Source organism: Sinocyclocheilus grahami, unplaced genomic scaffold (assembly GCF_001515645.1).
Source record: "Sinocyclocheilus grahami isolate Dianchi unplaced genomic scaffold, SAMN03320097.WGS_v1.1 scaffold13.1, whole genome shotgun sequence".
NCBI classification, from domain to species: Eukaryota; Metazoa; Chordata; class Actinopteri; order Cypriniformes; family Cyprinidae; genus Sinocyclocheilus; species Sinocyclocheilus grahami.
Window position 1 is genome coordinate 57,234 of NW_015505192.1, and position 21,412 is coordinate 78,645.

At 38.3% G+C, this 21,412-nt stretch overlaps 1 protein-coding gene across 1 annotated transcript in view; it reads right to left on the reverse strand.

The window, feature by feature from the left end:
• LOC107599307 (plexin-A2-like) overlaps positions 1–21,412 on the reverse strand; it is a gene marked incomplete at its 3' end in the record, with an annotated part of 81,422 nt that overhangs the window by 48,018 nt on the left and 11,992 nt on the right. The gene's annotated exons all lie outside the window — the stretch shown is intronic.

Genomic DNA, 21,412 nt, shown 5'->3' on the forward strand with positions numbered 1-21,412 from the left:
ATGCTGGTTCTCTGAGACAGCGGTTTCTAAGAATGGCGTTCAGTCAGAGCTCTCTAAAGAAGTGCCTGTTTTGTCAATTACAAGAGCTAACATCAAAAAGAAAGAAAGAAGGTAACTGTAGCAAAAGTATTTCTGAATAGGTCTGACAAATCTTTTTTTAAATTATTCTTCTTTTAGCTGCAGAACCATTTGATTTTTTCCCTAAAACATTTTTTGAGTAATGCATTTATGTCAAGAAAAGTGCACTTAAAGGGTTAGTTCACCCAGAAATGAAAATTAGGCTGCGTTTTACTCACCCCCGATGCATCCTAGGTGTATATGACTTTCTTCTTTCAGACAAATCCAGTCGGAGTTATATAAAAAATTCTACACTTTTATTCTTTCTTGTTTGTTGCTTGATAAAAATTTTTTTAAAAATCGGAAATCGGTATCGGAATCGGCCAGTTTGCTTGTAAAAAATCGGTATCGGAATCGGCTATGAAAAATCATGACCATGCATCACTAATCGAAATCCTCCGACATTCTTCTTTACAAATCCTTGTTTTGTACTTCTAATTAGTGACCGTTGTTTTGTTTCGATCTCTCCGCGTGCGTCACTTCTGAGTGGCGCAAGCGCAAAGCTGACCTCATACGTAATTCCCCCGGAACTGCTTCTGTTACAACAGTGAGCGCAAGCTAGATTCAAGTGATTATTACGTTTTGAATATGGATATTTTTCTTACAAAACGCATCGATTCGCTACAGGAGGCCTTTAAATATCAAAGATACATTTTAATATAACTCCCACTGGATTCGTCTGAAAGAAGAAAGTCAGGTGAGTAAAACGCAGCCTAATTTTTTTTTTGGGTGAACTATCCTTTTAAGAGCTTTCCTTTATGACAAAACATTATCATCACCCTCTCATTTTTTTTGACATTTGCTTCTTCTTTATTATCTACACTTCCCAACCTTGTTTGTCAGTCTTGACAATGAGAAAAGTACAATGAGAAAAAAAGCAATTTATGAAATAGCAGTTTGCAAAGGCCGGTATAGTGCCGTCTCCCCCATATGATAAATCAAAAGGGGCCCCCTTTCTTCTGCATTTATCCCAGGGAGTTAATTATCCAATCCACTGCACGAGGGAGGCCTGGATCTTACTACCACAACAAAGTGTGAACAAATTTGGTGCCGGTTCCACGCACCCTGTTTTTACTATCTGCTCTGTAAGGGGGCTGTTTAACAGGATCTGAATCCATTAATTATGCTTTCCAATTCTGTTCTTCTGTTTTTCTCTCTAAACGAATAAGGCAGCCATTGGAGATATACAATCTACACTGTCTGAACACATTCACCATATTTCCGCTCCTATTTTTTCCTTCCATTTGATTTGGATGCATTTTTAGTGCTAGGTGGTCCAATAGGGCTAACAAACAAAGAATCACATATGATTAAGCAATGCAGTCCAACAATTGTAATTAGCTTAAACATGGTGATGAATTTAAGTGAACAGGGCTTTGCTAATGTGCTCAAACATGTCAAGATATAGAAGTCTCTTCGTGATTTGCATGTAGAGGCTAAAGGGACAAAGTGATCAAAGGTAAACAACATGTGCAGAATTATAAACAGCACTTTGCTTACATATAACAGTGCTAATATCCTAGCTAAGCTGTCCTCCTTAGCATACATGTGTACTAGCTCAGTTTTGAGGTGCAATATATTAGCATGGCTGTAAAGGGAGTTGTAAAACCCAGTCCTAGGGTTGGTTTTGTCCTTCACGCTGCTCTTTTGTGTGACTTTGCACACGCTGGAGGTGCAAGGCACATTCCCCTGGAGGTGTTATCTGGCATCTGCAGAGCAAGCAACTTTCTGCAGCCTTCTGGCTTTTAGGCCTCACCTTCACGAGCACAATCACCTCTTCTCTCCAACTGTAAAACATCACTGGATTTATCTTGTATGATTTTGCTCCCTTAACTACCACCTCCCTTCTCTTTTCTTCCTTTTCCCTACCCCTTTTCCCCCCTGTTCCCTGCTGACTGCTGGCTCGGAGCAAGTGCGCTTCTCTCTTTTTATGTCATAGCGACAGCTGCACTGAAGAGGGGACCGAATGGTGTAAATAATGACTGTTCAAAGTTTAGCAGCAGTGCTGTCAGGAACAGAAGCAATAGGGGCTTTGTTTATTATGCTTTGTGTTTTTCCCCTCTTTTCTGCATCGCCTGACAGGACTCTGCTTATTATGCAGCCTGGCCAAAGAACTGAATAGATGAGACCGATTCGCCTCTTAGCTTCCTTTTATTGTTTGAAGTCAGTCCTTTACACTTGGCTCTCGGAAGAGATTACCATGTCAATGTTTGCACCTGTGAATCATGGGTTCGTCACACCAGAGCCTATAGCGATAATGGCGCGATTTAGGCAGGTTTGTCAGAACAAGCATCTGTATTGTGGAGACAACAGCACGGGCATTTTGGGAAGAGCTGTATTTCACCATGACAGTGATTCACATCCATACAGTGCACCAATGGAAAGGTAACAGTTGCCTCATTAGCATTTCCATTATGACTTCACAATAGGCTTGCCGCGATAGAAGGTGCTGACGGTGATACCATTGTTAAGCCGCAACACCGGTTACGTCACTTGCCCACCACGGCACCAACCCCCACCGTCGTTTTGATTTTTTTATAGTCATAAAAATCATTTAGTTGTAAAATAACAGACACTACAATTAATTAAAAACTGAACGTGGCTGCTCAATGCAGCATGCCGAACGACAGTCGCATCACAGATCAGATTTCATTTATCCAGTGAGGAGAGTGAGTCGAGCTGACTGACAGGAGGATTGGGGTGAGACAGACAAGACGATCGCGGATGATTTCGTTTCGAAACGAAATGCGAAAGCGCCTATTTGGCAGTATTTTGGATTTTGAAAAGCCTGTTGACTTCTGCCGTTTATCTAAGGTGATTTTGGAAGTTTTTTTTTAAACATTCGTTTCTTATTTAATTGGTTCCACAATGTTTTGCCGATTTTTACTTTATTTAAACTTTGTGTAATTTATTTATTTTATTTGACATCAAGGTGTATGCCGTGCCTCCAAGCTTTCTTATTCGTTTTGCTAATTAACTTTCTACGTTTCTTATTTATTTGGTAATATATTATACATGTTTACTTATTTCCAGTTTATTTGGTTATATATTATACATGTTTACTTATTTCCAGTTTTGTATAGGCTACCTAGTTAAACTTTATGTAAGTTATTAGTTATTTTATATTAGGCACAGCCTGCCCTATAGCATGGTGTATTTTTATTCATTTTGTTAATAAAAGTTCTATGTTTTATATATAGGCTAAATTGAGTTTGACGTCGTATTTTGTTGTTGCATTCAAGCAATTGACGCTGAATTGCCGCTAATTCGAAAGTGAAAGTAAAATGCGCACGGTGCTTTTAAGCTATTTAAAAGTGAAGGAAAGTGAGGAAAAGAGGGAAAATTCAAACAAACTAAAAACTAACAATTGCTTTTCACCGAATTGCCGCTATTTCAAAGTGAAAGTAAAATGCGCACGGTGCTTTTAAGCTATTTAAAAGTGAAGGAAAGTGAGGAAAAGAGGGAAAATTCAAACAAACTAAAAACTAACAATTGCTTTTCACCGAATTGCCGCTATTTCAAAGTGAAAGTAAAATGCGCACGGTGCTTTTAAGCTATTTAAAAGTGAAGGAAAGTGAGGAAAAGAGGGAAAATTCAAACAAACTAAAAACTAACAATTGCTTTTCACCGAATTGCCGCTATTTCAAAGTGAAAGTAAAATGCGCACGCCGCTTTTGCAAGCTATTTAAAAGCGAAGGAAAGCGAGGAAAAGAGGAAACGCCCCTGCCCCCACGGTGATACTGGTATTATCGGTGTCACACGTCAATTAACCGGTGGGAAAATTTCCTCACCATCACAACCCTACTTCACAACCACAAGAGACTGCGCTTTTATTCCAATGTCCTGCCACTGTCTCAGGTTTGATTTGTAGCAGAGTTGCACCTGCATTAGTAAGTCACATAAAAAGACCGTAACTGCCCTCTAGGGATTAGCATTTTAATAATTTAATAATTAAAATAATAACAGTATGCAATTATATATTAAAATATTAATTGAAAAAAATATATCACTTTCACCATTTAATCATGATTTTGCAGATTTTGCCCCGAAAACTACAGCACAGAAAAAAATCAGCAAAATCCATCTGGGCTTTAAAAAGATTTGGAAATACATGCAGTATACTTTACCCCAGGTAAAAGAGTAGGCACTGCTTCTGCACCGTAACCACTGGCACTTTGGATTTAAAGCACTCGCTTTCTAATGAAGAAACCATCACTAGTACTCCACTGAGCCCCTGACTGTTATTTCAGTTCCATCTGACTGAGCATCAGCACATGATTCCACCGAGTGTCATTTTATCATGTGAAAATCCATCCCTGGGTTAGCTCTGGCTGAGCCAGTAATGGCTGCTTCTCTCTCTGTGCCAGCTCCCACTGCCGAGCGCATCCATTCCCCCATAGGGAAATGACACAGTGTGAATTAGGGACAGATTACACTCTCACTGACCACATGGCTTCCTGTTGGTCTTCTCTCGCCTACTCAGGCGCTTTTATACTCTTCTTTCATGAAACTAAGACTTTGAATGTGTGAAATAGCAAAATTACTAGCAAAAAAGCAAACGTATTCATTTACTTTTACTCTTAAAGTCGACATGAAATCAAAATGGACCCCTTTTATTTTCTTAATACACGTTTCTGGTCTTATTGTGAATGATTTGTTGGTGCATGTTATTATGATGAAACAAAAATAACAGTTGTTTTTGCAATCTTTTTCCCAAATGTAATTACTAGCTCAGCCTCTTAAGCAACTCTCCTTTTCAGCTGTCACCTTATTTTTCAACCCCTCCCCTCCAACTATCAAAAAAAAAAAAAAAAAAAAAAAAAAAAAATTCAAAGCACAGATGAACCATTTCAACGGACAGTAGGGTAATTTTAAGCTCCAAGGGCTGATCTCTGTATAGAAAGCCTGGCTCAAGGGTTCAAGCTATGGATATGAGAGCAAAGCGAACCCCCTCCCGCCTCCCCGTGTGCCGTGACATATTTTCCCTCCTTTTATAAGCTACTTAACAATAAAACCCAAGTTGTTTGATCTTTTAAATTAATATTTACAGCTATTGTACTGCTTCAGATAGAGAACCTAAACCACAATCCCGTTATGGTGGAAAATCCTATTAATTGTTGTGCAACTGAAAAAAAAAAGAACACTTTGGAATTTCATGCCTGGGATTAATCCATCATTCCTAATAACGACTAATCTTTGAGCATGTAATCTAAATGGTTAACAAAAATACCACTAGTCATACTGGCACAGAAAAGAAAGTTATTTAAGCAAACAAAATCAAGCAGCAAGGAAAAAGAAACCGAAGTTCAAAAAGTTGCAGCATTTGAAAAGGTCGATCGCTTGGCAGCGAAGAGTCTTATCTCTATTGCCATTTTTTTAGCAGGTTAAAAATAGAAAGTCTAATTTTCCTTGAGGGAAGCAGCACTTTGTGGGAGTGCGTCTAAAAAACGATTAGTAGGAGAGGTTAGTCCATTAGTCTTTATTTCTTCCCTGACATTCTCTGGTGGTGATAATGAGAGGCTTTGTGAGAGCAGGGTGTCGTGGCAGTGTAGTGATATTTATAATTTCTTTTGTCTCTGTGGGACTCCGAGCGCATCCATTCCCCCATAGGGAAATGACACAGTGTGAATTAGGGACAGATTACACTCTCACTGACCACATGGCTTCCTGTTGGTCTTCTCTCGCCTACTCAGGCGCTTTTATACTCTTCTTTCATGAAACTAAGACTTTGAATGTGTGAAATAGCAAAATTACTAGCAAAAAAGCAAACGTATTCATTTACTTTTACTCTTAAAGTCGACATGAAATCAAAATGGACCCCTTTTATTTTATTAATACACGTTTCTGGTCTTATTGTGAATGATTTGTTGGTGCATGTTATTATGATGAAACAAAAATAACAGTTGTTTTTGCAATCTTTTTCCCAAATGTAATTACTAGCTCAGCCTCTTAAGCAACTCTCCTTTTCAGCTGTCACCTTATTTTTCAACCCCTCCCCTCCAACTATCAAAAAAAAAAAAATATAAATAAATAAAAACAATAAACAAAAGACAAAACATGAAAAAACAAACCAAACACACACACTAAAAAAAATTATTTGAAAAAATTTAATAAATTAAAAAATATATATATTTTGTTAAAATAATAACATGTAAAAATAAATGCAACAGAGACCACTTTTGACTATGAAATCCATTCTGCATGGATTAAAGTTTTTTTTCTGGCTAAATATTTTGTTCAAATAGGAACAATGTCACTTTAAGACCTTAAAAGGCCTTAAATTGATGATGTCACATTTACCTGGACAATCAGACAGCTTCTTATTACCATATCCACTCAAAAAGTAGAGGAAGCCTACGCCTCATTCTAACTGGTCAGTATTTAAAAACCAACAGGCACTAAAACCACTAAAAAGCACAGTCCTAATTAGCACAACTGTAGTGTTGAACTTTTGTGCTGTGCGGTCAGCTACACAATGTGCATGATAGACAATTTGATCCTCAGGCAACTTTTTAAAGACCAGCTTCCCACTATTATCTCGGTCTGTCTCTCACCAGAACACTGAGTGATGCAGTCTGATGGAAGCATATCAAAGTCTATTAAATCCCTCACACATTGTGATTTCCCAAAGAAAAAGCCATGTCAACATGACATCAGAATTAGCAGCCGTCAGCAGGCGCTCTTATCCCCGAATGCAAACAAGGGTGTGCGGATCTAATCTCTGCCTTTCACCCACAACCTGCTGCGACATCCCCGCATCCTCCACACTTGGACTCTGTGAAAATAAACTCCCTCTTTTGCTCCTGACACAGTCCTGCGACTCCACTGAGGAGAGATTATAATATCATTGTTATTCTAATGCATTTTGTTCTCCCTCCCACAGTCGCCACCTCCTCGGCTAACAAACAGGGACGTGCTCACAAACAGGAGCTTGTATCAAAATCACACACTTCTTTACACACACTCCAACAGTGTCTCGGCCTCCCACCTATTACCACGACTGGCAATCTGCTTAAGGATTTACACATACACACATACAGGAAGTACTTCTCATCAGAGCTGTCTGTCAAGCTTGGCACAGGTTTCTATTAAGGCTTATTTCCATAAATCTGAATTGTAAAGGGTGGCAGTGGGAGACAGGGAGCCCTCGGAAAGACACGAGACACAAACGGAAAAAGTCACTAGAGGCCACGGGATTCAGATCTACCTCCCTCGGCTCTGCGGTTTTGAATTGAATTAAGAGCTTTGATTGACGCAACGCTCGTTTATCAATCAGGAAGCTCAGTGTATGCTTTTCAGTGTGCGAGTTTTGAAAGTCAACATTATGGCGAAGTGTTGCACATGAAAGAGTGAGTGAAATCTGCTGTTGTCTGTTTAGAATTTTCTTCTTTCAGCTCAACTGCTTCCATCAGAAGTTGTTTATTTGCAGGATGGTTGATGCGAGTTTGTGAAAACTGTAACAAAAGATTTATTCGAGATGTGACTGACACCAGATCCTAATAAAAAAAATAAAAAATGTCTCACATTAATCAGTGTTTTTGTCATACCCAGCCACAAATGTAATAAGCAGCAAAAAGTTTCATTGGTCACACGGTTTCTATTTCTGTCATGTCACCTTCAGTTGCCCCGCCCACAGTGAAAGCTCATTGGTCCAAAATCCTGCATCAAATATTTTTAGGGGACGTTCACATATCACGTCTTTAGTGCGCTCAAATTCGTTATTTCAAATGTAGATGTGCTGCAAGCGCACACAAATTGAGAGCAACACGGTCATGACGCGCATGCGGTGCGACAAGCTTGTTTTTTCCAGGCGCGTCTGCAACGCAGCGAGATTTACGGTGCGGTCCAACGGGATATATCGCCCTCCGAAGGGCACTTTGGAGTGAAAACAATCATGGCCGCCATATTGAAGGGTCGTTCCAAACCGAAGTGCTCAAAACTGGCCATTTCAAAGGGCCCTTCGGAATGAAGGATTTTGAAGGGTACAACTGATGAACACTTCGGGCTCCCATGATCCTTTGCACAGATTCTTTGCATGATGACGGCACCTCCGTGTGGGCACGGGATGATGACGCAGAAGGGCACATCAAGAAACAGTTGTTTGGTCCCCTACACCCTTCAACCCTTCGAAGCTCTCACTACGGAGGGTAAACCCTTTGAAGGGATTAGGGCATAGGGATGAGCCCTTCCGAATGGAACGCAGGGAAAAACATCTCAGCTTTTTAGAATGCTGCAAGCGCACCACAGGTCATGTGACAAGAACCAACCAATCACCTTCACCCTTTCTGTAACAACATTGAAAGCTCAGCCAAGATGGAGGAACAGCTGATCATAGCTGTACAGGGATAGCTATTTTCAAATAAATTTAGTGTAAATTTAGTAGCAGAGCTACTGCAAGTGATTTTCACTGCTGGAAATCCATTTATCCTTTGTTGAAACTTCCGCTAAAAAAAAAATTAGATATGTGTCTAATAGCGCACATTTATATACTGTAGGTTAAACATTTAAACTAACATTGTGATATGCTTGAACTGTTTTATATCTATAGATTTTATTTTAGGCAAGTCGTGATGATTTGAGAAGGCTAAATTGATCAAACATAGGCTATGATCAACTCACTGTCTGCCACTGGCCGCTTGGTCGTTACTTTAAAAAACAAAAACTTACATTTAACGAACAAAAAATGTTCCAAAAGTTTTTCTAAATTAACTTAATAAAAAAACGAAACGAAATATAATCACTTTGCTATTACATACAAAACTGAACTATTTTAATAGCTGAAACAGTAGTAAGCTGTTTTGGGAGAAGGGGGGAAAAAAGACGGGCTCGGGTCGGTAATTCTGATAAGCTGTCGGACAAGGGCTGGGCTAGGACCTGAGCGTCTCGGGCCAAGGCCGGGCTAGGGCCTATATTTGAGGCCCGTGCATGGCTCTAAAATACACCCCTACTTATCTCCTATTTAGAAAACACAATGAAATCTGATCAAATCCTCAGAACAGACTCAAAGAAGTCAAAGAACGAATTTAACCTTCATGTGGATTATGCCACGGAGTGGATTTCTCCCAAAGAAGTTCCTCAGCTTTGGATCAGTGTATAAATATGCATGTGTGTCTAGGTTTTGGCTGGCAGGGAGACGGGGCTGTATGAAGCTCTGGCACCCAAGAGAGAGGGAGAGGCAGCAGAGGCCCAGCTATTCATTACTCCAGCTGGGCAACAACCCGTTACAACAGCAGTCACAACTCCAAAAACTGGCACCCACACATAGACTATTATCTGGGGCAGATTTACACAGCCTGGCACAGAGAACTGAAGAAAAAAGAAAGTCAGTGAGAAAGGGGAAACGAGAAAGATTTACAATGTTTGTGGAAAAAGACGGCATAAATAGACGGACAGCAGTGTTACGGAGATGACCGAACTACATAATATTACTTCAATCTGCCTCCGTGATGCTTGGCTCTCAAATCTGTCGCATTACATAAGATATTCAGGGAAATGAGAGGGCACCTGTCAGAATAATCCACTCCATTCTGCTCCCACTGTTTCAAATAAGAGCTCGCCAACAGCATCCAGTGTGCTAATCACACAGTGACTGTATGCACAGCCACTCAGAGCTACCACCTGGCTACTCCACACACAGTGGGAGGCACAGCTAGCGCTGGCGAGATTTAAACACACACTCATCACACAGCGACGGCGGAGACGCCACAATGCAATTCTAGCAAATGTGACAGTCTTCAATAAGTAGCGGCCAACTGATGCCATTATCCAGCTTATTCAACAAATAAATAAATGGGCATGAATTAACTGATAGAGCCAAGTAACTAATAGGCTAATAATAATAATAATAATAATAATAATTATTATTATTATTATTATTATTTATTTTAATAGTTCTTTATAAATAATTCATTCATTCATTCACCAATAAAATTAAAGCAAAATAGACCTTTGTAAATAATAATAATAAATTATATTTATTTACCCATAAAATTAATTAAACAGAATAGACCTTTGTAAATAATAATATAATAATACAATATTTTATTTGTTTGTTTGTTTGCCCATAAAATTAATGAAACAGAACAGACCTTTAATAATAATAATATTAATTATAATAATAAATCATTATAATTATCATTATTATTACTATCATCAAATTAGATGCCCATAAAATTGATGAAATTTAATAGACCTTTATTTTACTCAAATAAAATGTGCTAATGTGCCAAATGTGCTAAGCAGGTTTACTTAAAGGGTTAGTTCACCCAAAAATGAAAATTCTGTCATTAATTACCCTCACCCTCACCCTCATGTCGTTTCAAACCCATAAGACCTTCGTTCATCTTCGGAACACAAATTAAGATATTTTTGATGGAATCTGAGAGCTGTCTTACCCTGCATAGACAGCAACGCAACTGAAATGTTCCCAAGTCCAGAAACGTAGCAAGGAGATCTATAAAATAATCCATGTGACATCAGGGGTTCAACCGTAATTTTATGAAGCTACGAGAATGCTTTTTGTGCGCAATAGAAAAAAAAACAATTCATTTATTCAACAATTAGTCTCCTCCGCATCACCCTGTAGCGCCATTGTGGAGAGTATCCGCTGGATGTAAACAGCGTATGCTGTTCTGATGTTGGCTGCGTCACATGGATACATTGTTTTTGTTCAGATCAAATCACAACAACGTAGAAAACAGATCCGGCGTGACGCAGCTGACACAGAACAGCATACACTGTTTACGTCCAACGCATTCTCTCCAAAATGGCGCTACAGGGTGATGCGGTTTTTTTTCTTCTTTTGCGCACAAAATGTATTCTCGTAGCTTCGTATAATTACGGCTGAACCCCTGATGTCACATGGATTATTTTACCGATCTCCTTGCTACGTCTCTGGACTTGGGAACATTTCAGTTGTATTGCTGTCTATGATGCCGGGTCAGACAGCTCTCAGATTCCATCAAAAATATCTTAATTGTGTTCCGAAGAATGAAGGTCTTACGGGTTTGAAATGACATGCTGGTGAGTAATTAATGACAGAATTAAAATTTTTGGGTGAACTAAACCTTTAACCTATTTATCCACTCCAGTCTGGATTCAAACCACCGTTCAAACCACAACCCTGGAACCGAAGGTTCAACTAACAACTATCCAAAATAATCAACACGAGCACAAGAAGAGGTTTCAGTTATGGACTTCAAATGGCAGGTAGTAGACCAACAATCATTTTACCTACAGTACTCTGCTTGACTCACTATTGTCTAATCAATTAGATGCCAATCCAATTAATGCTGCTGTGCAGTAGAGCATCCCATAATGGCCAGTAGTAAAGGGGGCCACAATGTTCCAGGTTAATCTGTGACAGCGGAGCTAAAGTATACTCTTTCATAATCCTTTTTGTAATAACTCGTAGCTTAACAAACAATAAGGACAGCAGACGGCCTTAAAAATGTCATTCAGAAATATTACAGACTCCTCCAGTCAATGCAAAAACCTCAATGTACTTCCTGACCACTAATACATGTGTGGGACCATTAACTACAGAAGTTTATGGTACAGACAGGGACAGATTTGCAGCAGTTGATGTATTTTACACCATCATTGTTGTCGAGTACTTGAATAAATCATGCAAATGCTGCTGAAATAACTGCTTTGGTGTCATAAATCTGTCTGTTAATTATAGTCTTATGGGGCCGTTACTGTGTATTGCTTTCCATGCTCAGGCATGGAATGTTAGGAAGCCACACTGAAATGCTTTACTGTCTACACAGAGAATGACAACTGCATGCAGTGTCACGGCAGTCTGTACAGGCCCGGATCATCTGTCACACTCTCCCCAGGCATATAGGACATCCTCTTTGTTGAGTATATACTGTCACTGAGCGTGTGTTTATTAATAAACAGAGGGCTGGGGGTGGAAGCGCGATCTCTTACCAGCGCTATTGATCCAGCGGCCCACCGATGTCTTTCAGTCAATGTCCATCTACCCAGCCACATCCAGGGGATATCAGCTGATTTATCACACAGCAAGCGCAGGCATGGAGATATGCCAATGAACCCCCATGATAGTCTCTTCTTATCCTGGCTCAGTAAGTCAGGGACACTCTTTAAATCACACAAGTCAATCGACAAACCATTTGTGAATGTCGGATTTTAAAACATTTACAACGCTGACAAATCCACAAATGCGTGGACTCCACCCACCGTCTGCTCAAACCAATCAGATAACAGCCACACTTCGCTGACCAATCGCAGCACATAACCAATCACGTTTTGCTTTTTAATCAGGCCGGGAGCAGATTCATTTTGTGCCCCTGTAAGGAACTGTATTATATGGACACTTTTTGAGCTCAAATTGAGCTGAAGTGCTTTTTGTTTGTGTGGTTAAAAATATTCTGTTTCCATTAGCTGGTTGGAGTGTAAGGCGTCTTTATATTTCCATCAGGAAAATTAGCATAATCATCATAAAAATATCACAACGCCAAAAAATGCTAACGATCCTAAAACAGTAATTTTTCATCATTTTTTTTCTTTTGATTTAGTGAAATAAGACCTGGAAATGTTTTCCTGAGATTGGCCCTTAAACATATTTATAATAAGGATGGCTGAGGGAAAAAAGATCTTATCACAATGCATAAAATCTATTTTTTCCTGTGCCAAAGACTACAAACTATAGCACTCAAGGGTGCAAGATAAAAAATAAATGATCAAGCTTACAGATTACTGCCTCAAAATGTATTTTTATAGGTATTGTTTGAACTTATGCCCATTCATCTCTTATTTGTTCACATTTACATGTAATTAAGAGTTTCTGCATGACAACTACATCTGTGAAACAGGTACAAAATACATAATACACACATTGCTGAGTTATTCACCAGTACTGAGGGCTTAAATCTCTATTGATCAAAACTAAGGCATTATTAGCCCCACTGAGAGAGTGACTGTAATACAGGGTCACACTGGAATTGCCCAGCTGCTTGCTTTTACTCATTTATGCATTTATATATGGATTTAATACACCAGTGTGTTCCAGGGTCTCTCCACATGTTTGCTGTATTACTCCGAGAAAGGAAGCTGCTGTGATTTAAGAACCGATCTCTCCCAGAGCTCATAGAGTGAGTTAACACTACCGCAAATGCAATCAAACATAAGTGAAAAGCTGCTCGCCGCAAGCTACAATAAGCACGTAACTTTAAGGCAGAAAGATTGAGAGGCTTTACAATGAGTGGACAGATACCTTTTCCCTCTGCCATCTCATCCACTTTATCTTGATACGCACCGTGTTAAATGCATCCTAGATTCTATTTCTCTCCTTTACGGTTAACATTCAGCACACAGACACCTTAAAATCTTATTTAGCACATACAGGACCCATTTTTTCAGTCTATTACATTAGACAAGGTCTGAGCTTCTCCAAAGTACTATTTCTCTCTCTCCATCATCCTCTTGTACTCTTCCAGCAACCACAGTTTCCACAACGAAGGCCATAATTTCATCAAGGGTGATAAAAACTGAACGAATCAAGTCGACGGCTTGTTACTTAGCTTAATATCTGCCTGCATCGAGGCAATAAGGGAACAGCACTGCCTGTATTAGTTAGTGAAGACTTCCAAGCCTTTTACAGAAGCACTGAGAGTGTCTGGCATGGCTTTATCTCTCTAAATATATCTCCTTTTCCTCTTGCCCTTCAGACAGACATCCCTTTCGAGGATGTACACCGTGAAGCCCAGCCTGACGTGATCGCTTTTAGGTTGGCTGCAGAGAAAGACACGCTGTTGCGCCGAATGAATTCATGCAGATGACAGGCAGATGACTGGGACAGCTAAACTTCACATGGGTATGAATAAATGAAAGCAATTAGTGGATTGGTTAAGTACCACATGGTGACAGAAGTAGGTCAAAAGCTACCAGATTGGAAGGAAAATGCAGTGTCTGAGCGACCATCGGGTCATATATGGATCTTACTCTTTGCATTTAACGGCTATTGTTATTATCATCAAGGCGGGTTTTCACATATCATGGAAAAATGGGATTTTAAAATAGATGCATATACTAAACTCAGTCCACCGAAACTCTTAATAGCAACTAAGCTTCAAAAACATGTAATTTGGAAATTACATGGTGTTAAGGTCATTAGCATGTCTGCCCACATTTATATGATCAACACTGATACAATTTTAAACTACTTGTTATTCATTTCAAATGCAAAGAGGTTACATATAGTATACATATACATAAATTGATGATGTGCTAGTCAATATAGCTGTTTTGTTAGTCATGTGACCTAAAAATGGCAGCCCCCATGAGGCGACCCACTCCATGTAGAATGAAACAGCTTTTACATTATTCTATAAGATTTAATTATTATTATTATTATTATTACTCCTAAATAAATACTTTAAAAAGTAAAAAAAAAAAATTAATATAAAAAAATACTCCTGGTAAATAGACATCTGCCCTTATGTATGACTGAGGTGTCCAAACTTTTTCTAAAATGTATTAGTGAATAGCCAAATCAAAGTCTAGTACTTGACAGCTTCATAGCTGGTGAGGCAAGAAGTGGTCTGCTGCCAGCAGCACGAGTAGCATGTCCATCTTCCGGCCTGAGAGAAAGGGAAAAGGTCAGTAATATTTGAGCGCTTGGAAGTGCCAACTTATTCATCCTGAACCCTGACAACCATGGTATCTAGCCAGCGGAAATGCTGAGTCACTACTCTCCAGACCGCTCAGAGTTCAACGCCCAGAGAAAAGGAGTGTGAAGTGGAAAATAAGAGGGCTGCTTCCTGTAGACCAAACACCTCGTGAGCTCTGGCATCATGTGACCCTTGATCTTTGACAAGGTCACTTCCTTTTGCACAGACTACCAGCAAGACCCATTCAATGTCGTAGAGTTTCAGGACAAATTAACATTTAATATTTAGACTGCAACTTTTAAAGGCCACTAAATCCCAAAAAGACTTATAGTACATTTTAAGAAAAATACCAGTCAATCCTCTCAGCCGTTCTTTGTTGTGCTCACCGAGAGCAGCAGAGAACCATGCTAATATTCCATTCTTCACAAATCTGAAACTGAAAATCGAGCTGCAGAGGAGCTGCGGAGAGTAGTGAATGTCACACTGACCTACAACAACGGATGAAGAATTTTGTGTCGTGATACTAACACCAAAGCACTTTTTCCACCGAGGCATGAATCTAGCACACCAGGCCAGGTGTGAGAGATCAGGCCTTATAACAAATGCACCAGATGAAACATGAATAGGCAACATCGCTGAACAATGGAAGAGAGGAAGGCAGTACTGATGCCCAGAAAAAAGCAGAGAGAGATGCTAAAAGGCTAAAGCAATGGGACTTTGATTTCATGCCCTTGGTTTCAAAGGCATTGCCCATCACACAAAGTGTCAAAAAGGAGTTGATGGCTTCCATCTCATCTTTTATTAGCAATTCCTCTCTTCAGGTGCTTCTTTCACGAGAGCATCTTGGACAGAGAGGTGGGTGACTCTCTTACCACATACTACCACCTAGTTTTATTGTGAACAAATAACTGAGAAAAACTGCAACTGAACTAAAATATTTTCATGAATAAAAAAGAATTAAACTTTAGCTTTAATTTGGCAGCCCAAAAATAACTAAACAAAGAATTAATAAAAAATCAACTAAATAAATAGTTAAATGAGAAACCTCAAAATCTAAAACTAAACTAAACCTAGTATTCATAAAGTGAAAACACAAGTGGTTCCTTACCATGTGAATGTATTGTGCATGGTTGTCGGGGCATTGCCATAGTTGCTAGGGTGGCTGCTAACAGGTTTATTACAAGTTTACATTTTAACTTAGTCTTTATTTGTATTTCAATTTGGGATTCAGTTTTATTTGTTTTGATTTCACTATGACTATTATTTTTAGTTTAGTTTTAGATTTTTCAGACTATTTTATCAGACTATTCTAGTTTATTTATTTAAATAATTGCTTAACATTTTAGGTTGTATAAATTACCTAAAATATTAAAATATTCTAGTGTTTATACATTTATTTATTTATGCATTTGTTAAATTATATACTTGTTTTGTTTTCATGTTATGATTATTAGTTTTAGTTTAGTTATTTTTATTTTTTTTAACTATTCTAGTTTTTTTATTAAAGTATGTGCTTAACATTTTAGGCTGTATAAATTACCTTTAAGTAAATAATATCTATTTATTGTTTATCTTATTTATGTATAAACTTGTTTGTGTATACATTTATTTATTCATTTATTTATATACTTGTTTTGTTTTCTTGAGAAAAATGTTGATATTTTTCTTTTCCTATTTTGCTCTATAAGAATAACCCCACCACAACCCTACCTGAATGAACATTTGTTAATGACACATATATACTGACAGAATCACATGCTCATACACAGGCATACATCAGAAGAGCAGGAATTGAAATTCAGAGCAGGGACTTACTAGACCCAGCCCCACATGTGAACAGAATAGTAATAGAATTATACTACTGACTAAGTAGACCATATGCAACACACACAGATCCTTTGGGACTAACATTGAGGTGTGAGTCTCAGGGTCATGCTGTTTTTAAGCAGTTCAGGCATCATTTCTGGACAATCCGCATTGGTCATGGTCTCAAACCTGAATGGCTACAACCATCTAAAATGCTTCTTTCCCTCATCTGCGCCTCTGACTCTTTCCCTCGCAGAGTAGATTCAGAACAGATGAAAGGGTGGTTTTTTTCTCCTTTCAAATGCAACAGACGCTCCTTGGGCATTAAGTTTGATCAAAGACTAATCTGTGTGTGAATGATGATTCAAATTAACATCTGTTTCAGCTGGGCAAGAGGGAGCGGCTGAACCCAAAGCTATTTGAGGAAATAAGAGAAAAAAACTGAGAAACACAGAAAGAGATGGAAATAGAGAAAGATCTGACACTAAATGGGACCAGAAACTTTTCCAAATATGTAATGATTTATGATGTGCCATCTCTGCCAATCATGCCAACTTCAAACAGAGATACTGTAGACTGATTTATACGGCTGAAGTTGAAGATGAATTGGAATGAGAGGAAAAAAATTTCTGAATGGTAATGCATTCTGGGAAATTAAAGGTGACATATCATGAAAATCTGACTTTTCCAGATTTTAAGTGCTATAATCAGGTCCCCGGGGGAGAGAAACACAGAAAGAGATGGAAATAGAGAAAGATCTGACACTAAATGGGACCAGAAACTTTTCCAAATATGCAATGATTTATGATGTGCCATCTCTGCCAATCATGCCAACTTCAAACAGAGATACTGTAGACTGATTTATACGGCTGAAGTTGAAGATGAATTGGAATGAGAGGAAAAATATTTCTGAATGGTAATGCATTCTGGGGAATTAAAGGTGACATATCATGAAAATCTGACTTTTCCAGATTTTAAGTGCTATAATCAGGTCCCCGGGGCATCTACCAACCAAGGAAACGTGAAAAATATTAACCCAGTAACTTTGTTTTGGTAAGCCTTTTTCTGCAAGCCTTTGAAAAATAGAGCACGTCTGATTTCGCTCCCTTGGTGACGTGGCAAAGGGATCTCATTATAATATTACCTCCCCTTAATCTGTAAGTTTCCACCCACGGCACCGTCATTGTGTTTTCGAAAGCAACAACGGTGTGCCAGTTCTAACGCCATGGTGAAAATTTTAGCAAAACATGCTAACTGTTCTGTCTTTGGCTGCACAGATGAACACAGAACACTACTTAGAGTCCTAGCCTCAGAGGAGACAACAGAGCAGTGGATTTATTGATTTATTTACTGTATATTGCTGCTGCCACATAGATCTACAATAAACATGCAATTTATTTCCCAGCTGTTTACCTTCACAGACATAACCGACTGTTATGTAACTCGTGTGTGTTTTTAACGTAAACTTGTGTGTGAAAGAGAACTTAGTTTAGTACTCACATGCTGTGTGGTGGGCACTTTCTGTCCGTGCGCACTCAGAAAACCGTATATCAGAAGTTTAAACTCATATGGTTTAAAACGCATGATTTCAGCATGATAAACATGATAATCAGATCCAAAACAGATGTTTTTTAGCAGGTACGAGCTGTAATGGGCAGCTCTATTCTGGAAAAGGGGGCGGGGAGCAGCAGCTCATTTGCATTTAAAGAAACAGGCCCGAAAAACAGCATGTTTCTGCTTCCACTCAAAATAGGCATTTTCAAAATGATATAATAAATGATCTGTGGAGTATTTTAAGCTGAAATTTCACAGACACATTCTGGGGACACCCGAGACTTATATTACATATTGTAAAAAGGGGAATAATATGTCTCATTTAAGTGTTCTTTCACCCTGGTCCACACCACATATCCATCCATCCATCTCTCTTTCTCTCACGCTCTCTCTCTCCATCCATCCCTCTCTCTGTTTATCCATCCATCCATATATATATATATATACCCATCCATCCACACATCTATCTAGCTATATATATATCTGTAACTTTTTTTGCTTTGTCAAACAATATTTAAGGATTGTCTTGATAAACGTTTCTTGTTAAAAGTTAACATTTCTAATTTCTTAGAATTTCGCTCATTTTAATTCAGCTTACATGTTTCCTACCTCAATTTAAATTCAATTCAAATTCAAATTGGAACGTAAAAGGCATTTGCAACTCAATTCTAAATGGAGTTCTCAATGGAGATTCTGAATGGACTTCTTCCTCGAGACCTATACTGTTGCAGGCTATGTGAGTCAGTGAACAGCCAATACATCCAACCAGGAATTAACAAGTTACTTCATGGAGACAAGAGGCTCATTGACTTTCACTGACTTAGTCATTCGCAAACGCAGAAACAGAGCAGGAAGTTGTTTGAAACTACATCAGGCAAAACAAAACAGGTCAATGTCAGAGCATGAGAAATGCATTCATAAACTAAGTATGTGATTGCTAAAATCAAACTACATTAATCAGAGAGGGAGGGAAGGAAGCAAAATTGCTGATCCTTGCTTTTTTATACCAGGTGTTGACAGAAATAATTTGGGTGGAGAATCGGAAATTACTTTTAGTGCAAGAATATACTTGAGCCTCTGACTAGGCGTCTCTCCAGAGAGGGTGACTTATCTTGCCTGATCTTAGCATGGCAGCGTGCCAGTCATCCTCGGTGACCGGCATGTGAAACAGTAAGCCACTTCCTCCGTCCTGTGAGAACAATCACGCCAATGCCGTGCCCCATCCATCAAACTTCCCCTGAGCGCGACTAATATAATGCCCATTTCCTTTTTGCTCCCTTCCTCTTCCTGTTTGACTCACTTTTGCCAGGAAGAATCAGAGAGGTCTTATTCACATTCCTTCTTTCTTGTTTCCCAATTCAAGTCATATTCTGTACTGCCAAAGGATATTGCCAGTATTGTACACTTAGTACTGTCAGTGTCGCCTCTGATTTTTAAAAACATAAAAGGTAAGTAGAAACCAACTATCATTTAACACCAAGTGACCAGGGCTAAGGAATTTGTTTGCATAATTTTCACATGTAGTCACTAAATAAATCACACCAAGAATTTATTACAGGGACAATTCCCCTGGAGTAATTTGGGATTAGGTGACTTGCTAAATGACACAATAGTGGAGATAGCTCATTCTTGAGGAAACCAGACCAGCAACCTTATAGTTATCAGTTCTGAGTTTTAACATCCAAAATAATGATATCTACAAGAGTAACACAGATGAGGTTGTGTTGAAATTGAAAAAAAATACTTTTGAGTCTTGAAAGCATCAGTAAAAATGCAGAGAAAACTAAAAACGATGATTATATGTGACCCTGGACCACAAAATCAGTCTTAAGTCGCTGGGGTATAGCAATGTAATTGTAGCAATAGCCAAAAATACATTGAATGGGTCAAAATTATTGATTTTTCTTTTATGCCAAAAATCATTAGGACATCAAGTAAAGATCATGTTCCATAAAGATATTTTGTAAATTTTCTATTGTAAATATATCAAAACTTAATTTTTGATTAGTAATATGCATTGCTAAGAACTTCATTTGGACAACTTTAAAGGTGATTTTCTCAATATTTTGATTTTTTTGCACCCTCAGATTCCAGATTTTGTATCTTGACCAAATATTGTCCTATCATAACAAACCATACATCAATGGAAAGCTTGTTTATTCAGCTTTCAGATGATGTCTTAAAAAAATGTACCCTTATGACTGGTTTTGTGGTCCAGGGTCACAAATGGATAATATATTTCACTTATAATAATAAAAAATCAGCTTGTTGCTTAATTTTATTAAACAAAAAATGTAGTTAAAATAAAATTTAATAATTGATTACAGGCACTACTGTTCAAAAGTCTGGGGTCAGTAAGAATTTGTTTAATGCTTTTTGAAAGAAGTCTCATATGCTCACCAAAGATGCATTTATTTGATCAAAAATACAGTAAAAATAGTAATACTGTGAAATATTACTAAAAATATAAAAAATATATTTTAATATATTTTAAAATATAATATATGCATGTGATGGCAAAGCTGAATTTTTAGCAGCCATTACTTCAGTCTTCAGTGTAACATAATTCTTCAGAAATCATTCTATGCTGATTTTGGTGCTCAAGCACATTTCTTATTTTTGATCAATTTAATATGTCCTTGCCAAATAAATGTATTAATTGTTTCCAAATTACATATACACACACACACATACACACACACACACACATACATATATACTATACACAAATACATGCAATATATATTCGCAAATATTTCTAGAAGAAAAAAAATACAAATCGATCTTTCTGGAGGACCAAGAAAAAAATCCTTGTAGTATTCAATCTTCATTGTTGCTTCACAGTAATTTACATTCTACATACAAGAAGATGAGACACAAACACCTCACAATGAAACACTGACTGAGAGGACGATCTCCCACTCTGCACTGAAAAGGTATGAAAAAAATGCAAAACAAATCAAGACTTAGCTGATGAAAAATAAATGTCATTGTCACACGTAGGAGGACAAGAAAGCATCAGAGAAGGATTAAATGTGGAGCGACGTGTTGAAGATGTGGGGGATTGATAGGCTGTGACCCCGCAGTATGTCGGACAGCGTACATAACTGCCGAGTTTACCATAATCTCTACATTCATTTAATTCATCCACTTATCACAGCGTGCAACAGCGATGATGGACACAGACATGATCTGTAGTAGATTTCCTTTAACCACCGTTAGAACATCAAGGAGATTGAGGCTGATAGCAGGTCACGGTGCACTGATGAGGTTGTCGGACAGAGTTACTGGGACAATTT